We start from the raw sequence: 8,503 nt of genomic DNA, 5'->3' as shown, positions 1-8,503 counted from the left end.
CTTGTTTGTTCGGATCAGTGTCATGGTGTGGTGTGGCGTGTGAGAAAAAGCGAGGTTCGACGCGCATCTCATGAAGTCATGTATAAGTGAAAAAAAACAAAAATAATAAATAACTTAAAGTAGCTTAGTGGTTAGGGTTGATAAGTATATGTAGAGAAGTGTAGAGTTTGAGTCTCTCTTGGTGTAAATCAAGGAATATTTTGCTCTCCTTGTTTCTTGTGACAAAGGAAATGAAAAAAAACATGTTAAAATAGGCGCCTCATTCCTCTATAAGAGGGGAGGAATAGGGTTTATTATGGGGTCACCCATATTGTCTTAGGGGTGTACCACTATGGTTTCATCTTCTTATTGGGTTAGAGTTTTGTAGCCTCCCTTTCTCCTTATCCCTTTTTCCTTCTTCTTTTCCTTCTAGGGTTAGAGTTTGAGAGCTTCTTATTTTCTCCTCAACATACTAGAGGTATTAGGATTTTAGGGTTTGAGAGTTTTGCTTCTAGTATTCTACTTCTTACTTGAGATATTTTAGGTTTGCATTTCTTAAACAACGGCTTTTTCGTCATCTCAGTGGTAGTCAACTGGGTGTCCGGTTGCGGAAGGGAGTTTGTAGTGGCATGAGGGCTACTCCGAATCGAGGCAACATAGTCATCGGAAGTAGTCGATCTCGGAGCCCACTAGACTCACCTTCGTTAGATTATTTTGGCCTTTGATTATTTCATAACTAATTGTTGTAAAAACCACCGAAATCGTAGTGTCAAGCCTAACAATTCTAAAGAAAACAAAAGCCCGTTTTGATTCATAGCCATTTTTTATTAATCATGAAACTGATTCTATGTATAAAACAAAACCCCACCGAAATCGTGGTATTAAATCTAACTGTTGTTTAAACCCATATTTGTTTAATCTCCACTTGTGTATAAATTGCCCATGTCTTTGTCTTAATCTCCCACTTCCTCACCCCTTTAGTCTCCTTGGCCCAAGGCCCCGGCGGTCCAGTTCGAGCAACACACACAAGTGAAACTTTGTGACATCGGCACATGTCTAAATCTGACTCTCGGTCTTTGGTAGATTGTATGCTTCCTACTCGGGCTAGCATTTGTGATCCTTGCCGGATCCTCAGTTTGTCTTCGGCTACACTTGCCTGATGATTGTCTCCTCTCTAATCAGTATCCTCGCTTATTGTTGTGTCTTCAGCCTTTTGGTTATCCGTCTGCTTCGACTTTTCCTTTTCGGCTCGTCCGTTGGGTCGATCTTTGACATTCTTGCTGCGATAGTTTGTTCGCCTCTCTTCTACTCGGTCGCTTGTCGTAGTCCCATCGTGTAAAAGTTTATATGCGGAAGCTTAGATAAACCGGATCAGTTGGATAACAACAGTAAAACAGAAATGAAGGTTTAATTGAAGCTTTAGAATACATAGTACACGAGATAGACAGAGAGAGCAAAATAGCATAAACTTAATTCAAAATAATAGCACTATGTAGATCCAAATGTCCTACAGATTACACTTTTTATACAAGTCCTTAAAAGGACTGACACAAGTACTAACATGTACTTCAATGCTCATACGAGCAACTGACACTAACACCAAGGAATATGCCTACGTACTAGGCTCGGACCGTAGGCTCCAACGGCCTACTGGTTCTCACCATTCTAGAGTATGATCTGGTTCTCTGGTCCGGCTCTAGGTTCTGGATACCGATATATCGGAACATCGATCCGGTTCTCTGTTCCAGATACCGATCCTGCTTTGGCTTATTCAGCCGATCCGGATTCGGTTGAGCTTGCCCGTTCAACACTCCCCCTTTAGCTCATCTTGAGATCAGATCGCTATGTGTGTCCATCGGTCCTTTCCTCTGGCTCCTCCTGGCGTCCTCTCACTTTGCTCGTGCTCCTTGACCCATTCGCTTCCGCTTCTGTGCTCTTGACCTTCTCAGTCGGCTTGTCTACTCATAAGGCCCTTCTTAGCTCCTTCGTTGTTGCAACTTCAGCACTTATCAACCCGTCGGTTGCTCCGTGTCGGTGTCGACTTCAACTGCCTTCTTGTCCGTTTGGCCTTTAGTTGATTCGACTTCTCTGAATCGGGTGCCTCTGATTCATTGCAGCTCTTCTCCGAATTGGTTGTATCCAATTTGTCTTCAACCTCCAGGCCCTTCACCATGTCGAACCACGTCTAGGTCTTGGCCTTCTCATTCCCGTCGGCTCTGTCCTCCTTGACTCTACCGCTTGTTCCGACTTTATCAGATGTGCCGACATCTTTAGTCGACTCGGCTCCGTTTATCTTCTTGTCTCCCCCTGCTTTGGTTGTTTCCTTCTCTCTATCTGCTCGTCCGGTGCCATTTCCTACTTTCTTGGTTTCCATTCCGGTTCCGGTTCTCACCGTATCAGTACTGGTTCTCCCCCTCAAGTGCGGTATGTCGAGATGCTGAAGACCAAGTATCTCCGAAAAATGCTACAACTTGTCGTTCCAAGGGCCTTCGTGAAGATGTCGACAACCTATCGATCCATCCGGACATATCGGAGTACGACTTCACCGTTGAGGACCCGCTTGCGCACAAAGTGATAATGCACTTCTATGTGGTTCGTCCGAGCATGGGCTAGCTGCATGTTGTTCATGTTGTCACAGTAGATCGGGATCGAAGTTGGTACTTCGATTCAGAGGTCTTGTAGTAGTCGCCGAAGCCATATGGCTTCACAGGTGGCAACAGTAGCGCCCCGATACTCAACCTCAGTGCTCGAAAGAGCCATTGTTGGGTGCTTTTTGCTGCTCCACGCAACAACTATGCTACCTAGAGAAAACATAAATCCAGATGTTGACCATCGATACGACGCATCACCGGCCCAGTCGGCATTTGTATATCCGACTAGCTTTTCGGTTATACCATGTCAGTATAACAGTCCCCAGTCCTTACTGTCGCTAACATACCTCAGTATTTGGTGTGCACACTGAAGGTGCTCCACAATTGGCTTCTGCATGAATTGCCCGATCGCTCCAACCGGATAGCTAATGTCGGGTCGGGTGATCGTTAAATAAATAAGGCTTCCGACAATTTGTCAGAACCGTTGTCGTAGTGTGAATCACACACTACGTGAAATATGTAAAATACTATATCCGATTTAAAGTACGTATAATAAATAAAATAAAATATTAAAAATTATTTATTGCATGCATAGGGCAAGATTCAAACCCTGTACCTCCATGTAAACAAACCCCAACCTTACCAATGTACTAACTTATCCTAAGTGTTCCAAATATAGATTTAATACGTATAAGACCTTTATTTACGCCTACCTTTATTAAAAGGAAAGTCATGCATTTTTTAGAATGCGTAAATACTTTATTTATAAGAAAAATGTACACCGATAAAAATTGACTCGTGCACATCTAGCGAGCATGAGCACTATATTTAGGAAATAAAAGCATAGTGTAAAAAGGCAACTCATGCACATTTAGTGTGCGTGAATACTTTAGAAAAAGTGTGAAGCTATGCTTAGCCTCTTCCATCCTTATATAAGGAGGAGAGAAAGATGTATGGGGGGTTGTTGCTTATTTTACAAGGGGGATTAATATAATATAATCGTGGGATTCATGAATTTGCTAACTATTTTTCTCTCTTAATTTGAGTACTCACTAATACACTATACTCGTGGGATTCACGGGTTTTTCATATCTTTCTTCCTTACAACATATTTCATATTCTTCATTGCCTTAGAATTATCTTTTCTCCTAGTCCAAAACCTCAGTGGTTCCCACCCGACTCACGCAACAATCCGGCGCCGAAAGGCACGACACAAGTGGTGAACCCAACGTGAACACGGGTGGCAAGGAGATGGAAAATCAACCGGAGGCTAACAACATGATGATGATGTTCGAGCGGATGCTTCAAGAACAACGTGCGATGTCGGAGATAGCGGCGGCAGTGGAGCGCCACGGGTCGACATGTACGATGTCTTCGGTCGGATGGAAGCAAGGAGTACTTCTCCGACGAATTTTCAGCTTTTCTATGAAAAGAAGGAATTCAGCGAGAGTTTTTGTGTCGACATACACCACAACAAAATGGAGTGGCCGAACGAAAGAATCGGCACATCGTCGAAGTAGCACGGGCCATGATGAACGAAAAGCACCTTCCAAAGTCGTACTTGGTAGAAGCGGCTAACACGACCGTATACCTCATGAATCGGTGTACGACATCGGGTGTGCACGAACTTACTCCGCACGAGAAGTTTTTCGGAAAGAAGCCGGACCTATCACATGTTCAAATATTCGGCTCCATTGTGTACGTGCACATCCCCGACGAGAAGTAACAAAAGCTCGATATGAAGCCGGACAAATGCATCCGCGTAGGATACTCACTGGAGCAAAAGGGGTATAGGTGCTATAACCCATCAACTCGAAAATTTCGAGTAAGTCGAGACATCGTTTTCGACGAGTCCGCATCTTGGTACACACCAGAGACAACTTCGACTCCGATTCCGCTTGGCCCAGAATCTGCCGAAATAGAGATAGAAGCCGAAGATCGGCTCACGCGCTGTCGTGGAGAAAACCGTCCCTAGGCGGAAATCGAGTATAACATGCGTAAACCGGCCCTTACACGTGGGCACAAGTTTTGTTGTATAGTACGTAGGTAGGTACAAGTCGCCTGAGGCGAAATCCTAGGTAGTACGCATTCAGTAAGGAGGAAATCAAGGCGTATCCCTCTCTGAAAGGACAGGGAATAAACATGATGTAACGAGTGGTAACGACCTCCCTCCTTGGGTTATAAAAGAGAGGGAGAAGTGAGGGAAAGACATCACGTTTTTGGGGAGCGAGGAGGAAGTGTTGTCGGACCGGGACCAAGCTCTCTCCTCCATCGTTCGACTTTCTCTACAGGATTTCGGACTGTGTTGCCTCTACTTCGTGGACAGCCCGTGTGCTTCCGGCAGAGGCTCCACTATGCAATCGGGTTGTGTGCGTTGGTGAGCATCGTGTGTATGTGTGTGTTGCCGCCTGGGTTGGGTCCATCGCCGGCTTGCCGGTTGTAATCATTGTGATTGTAATTAATACTTTGTTCTCTGTCTGTTTCCTCCTCTGTGTTTCTGCAAGCTGCTCTCTCTCTCTCTCTCCCCTCTATCTCACGCCCCTTGGTTCAAGGCCCTCGCGGTCCCGCCTCTTTTCGAACGCGAAAAACGTAACTACACGACATATTTGGTGAACCCAACGTGAACAAGCGGCAAAGGAGTGAAGGATGAGGGGATCCGAGCTTGCTGAAGCTATGACCGTAGCCGTCGACCGGCTAGTGAGCGCTCGCGAGGGAACGGGTGCCCTCGATAGGGCCATTGAGTCGATCGTCAGCACCATAGGTTGATTCGGTGGGAAGAATGCCATGAGCTACTTGGAGGCCTACCGGGCCGAAATGATCATGAGGGATATCTCGGTGGACAGGCGGTTGTCCGGATTCCCTCGAGTAGTGACGCTGAGCATCCACGCAGAGGTGCTCGAGGTGTTGGCCGGATGCTGGACTTGGGAGGAGTTTGAGATACGGCTCCTCGAGCTGTATGGGTTCGATGACTCGCTTCAGTTGTCGAAGCGAGACCTCATGGCGTGGGTTGAGAGCCCAGGGAAGGGGAGAAACGCATCGGTGCTCCTCCAAGAGTTCGAGAAACGGTTCGTACGGCTGTCAACGCTGGATCGGACCATGCTCGACACAAGTCCGGTACTACTATTCGTCAAGGTAGTGGACGCCATGGACCGGGAGAAGGTGGGTCTCCTGTTGGAAACGGACGAAGGGCTCACGGAAAACTGGGCCATGGTAAGGAGGGTCTGCGGTCGTTTCGACAAGCGGCGCGAGTGGAGCGATGAGGGCTCGTCGGCGGCAAGGCCGGTCCCGGCGAGGGAGCTCGAGGAGTCGGTCTCGGTACCGGGTAGGAAGGAAGAAACTCGGAGTTGGCTTGAGATGGGCTCAGCCCCGAGCGGAGTGGTCAAAGGTCCCTCCAGAGGCGCGGCTCTAGAAGAGCTCTCGCAGATGGTGCGAGATCTCCAAATTGCACAGGCCCGGAGAGACAATGGCGAATAGTCTCGTGACCGAAGGCCGCCGGCAGGGCAGCGGTGCATGTGGTGCAACACGGTCAGCCACATACGGAAAGAATGTGCGGATTTCGCAGAGACACTTAGGACCAACATGGTTTACCTTTGGAACGGACGGGTGCACGCGAGCGAGACCCGGAAAGCCCTAGAGTTGAATTCGGGGCGCGGCGGAATGAAGCGGTTGATGGAAGAGGTCGCGGCACGACATGCAGAGGCCGTTAACTACTCGGCGGTGGCGGGAATCCGGGTCGGGGGTGATGAGGCCCGGAAAACGAAGGACTCCGGGTTCTGGCTGCTAGTGCTAGAGGGTCTCCCCGAAGTACGGTTGAAGAAGGAAGAGGTAGACCGCGCGGAACAGCGGATCCGGGAGGTCACCGGATGGGATGACCCGGTGGAAGAGAAGACTGGCTTCGTGGCAGCTGCATGCCAGAACTACGAGGTTCTGGTAAAAGACAAGCGCGCAGGAAAGGCCGGAGGGGCAGGCCCCTCGCAGCGGTACGAGACCCGGTTCGGACCGAAGCCGAATGAGGTTGTCAACGCCGGCGCACCAGAGAAGAAGAACCAGGCCAGTTTCCGGATGAGCACTGAAATCGAACGAACAACGGACCTGCAGAAGGTCCTGGAAGAGAGGATTCTCGATAGCAAGGTCGAGTTGTCGTTACGGGAGGTGCTGGGAATCACCAAGAAGGAGTTCCACGACTCCATCGTGGACTTGGTGAAGCGGAAGAGGCTCTCGACGGAACCGGAACCGGATAGGCCGATGGAAGTGCAGATGACACACTTAGAAGACACGGCCCTAGAGGATGAGTCGGCAGAAAGCCACTACGCGAAGCCGCATTGGGCTAGGGCCACTACAGAAACCCCTGTTCGGATCGGCAACGTCCAGGAGCCGGTGGTGGCATTGGTAGACCACAGTTCGGAGATCAACCTGATGTCCATGGACTTCTATATAAGGGAGAAATGGCCGATCAACACCAAGCACGGGTGGAAAATACGCGCGGCAACGCGCGCTAAAGAGGAGCTGCATGGTGCGTGCCCGAACGTACGCGTGAAGGTCGGTGACGTCGAGATAGATAATCATTTGTTCGTGTAAGAGACTTCCTCGCACCCGGTAATTCTCGGCGAACCGTACATTACAGCAGCGCGCATGGAGACGAAAGTACTGGACAACGGTTCGGCGTATGCGCGCGTCAAGAGCCAAGACGGTCGACATTCCGTCCAATTCATGACAGTACAACCCAACCACAAGCGAAACCGCGAGACCCTCGGCGGCGACAGCCGAGGGGATTTTTAGAGAGGGCCATCAAGGCATGGGGCCGCTATAGTCCAGACACCCTGGAAAAACCCCACAAATGTACTATAGGTAGAAAATTTTGGTTCTCCGATAGCGGTGGTTCTACGATAGCCGGTGTAGTTGGCCGGGAAAATAAGCGGGCGGAGGAGCGGCTTTGGGCATGCGGAGTCCTCGGCCCTGAAGAAGAAATCAACGGAGCTGTGGAGGCGGTCTCTTTCGACGACACCTTGGGGAAGTTACGGGAGGTGTTCGGAGAAGGCCTTAATGAGGACCGGACGATTCCTGTATGTTCGGAAAAGATGTACGAAGTCATCGCCGACTTCGGTAGTGAACTCGAGTCGGATCGGACGGCCCGAGTAGATACGAAGTACAAGACTGTGGACCGGAAGGTGAGGCCAATCGCGGCACCCTTGCCGGAGGGCAGCGAGTTACGGATAAAGGGGGTTGTGTTGGACCCAAGTTTACGAGATCCGGCCAGCATAGGACACACGTTCACCGACGTAACGCTACGAGAGCTCAAGATTGGTGGGGGTGGCTTTCTACTGCCGGAGGAAGAGGAACTATTTCGGAGAATGCTTGGGAGGCACGGGAAGGCTTTCGCATTCTCACCGGAGGAGATCGGGTGCGTAGACCCGAAGGTTGTGGAACCAATGGTGATCAAGTTCACGGTACCGCATGTGTCGTGGAGTCTCAAACTGATTCCGGTACCCAGAGTTCACATCCCGAAGCTGATGGAGCTGCTGAAACAGAAGGTGGAGATGGGCATCCTCGAACCGTCGAGTGCCCCATATTCGAATCGGTGGTTTACTGTGCCGAAGAAGAACGACACACTGCGCTTCATACAGGACCTATAGTCGGTCAACAAGGTGACCATTCGAAACGCAGGTATCGGACCGACCATCGATGAGTTCGTAGAGGCCTTCGCAAGGAGGTCGATCTACTCGGTCGGGGACCTGTACTCAGTCTACAATCAGTTCCAGCTAGCCGTAGAGAGCAAGGATGTCACGACGATGCGGACTCCTCTTGGCTTGGTTCGAATGTGTACCCTGCCGCAAGGAGGAACGAACTCGGTGGCGCACATGGTGAATGCGATGAACAAGGTGTTGAAGGACTGCATCCCAGACATCACCATGCCGTTTCTGGATGACATCCCG

This window comes from Azolla caroliniana, unplaced genomic scaffold (assembly GCF_043228905.1).
Source record: "Azolla caroliniana isolate FFs.n. ecotype wild unplaced genomic scaffold, voAzoCaro1.0.p SCAF_20, whole genome shotgun sequence".
Lineage (NCBI taxonomy): Eukaryota > Viridiplantae > Streptophyta > Polypodiopsida > Salviniales > Salviniaceae > Azolla > Azolla caroliniana.
This window is presented reverse-complemented; position numbering follows the sequence as displayed.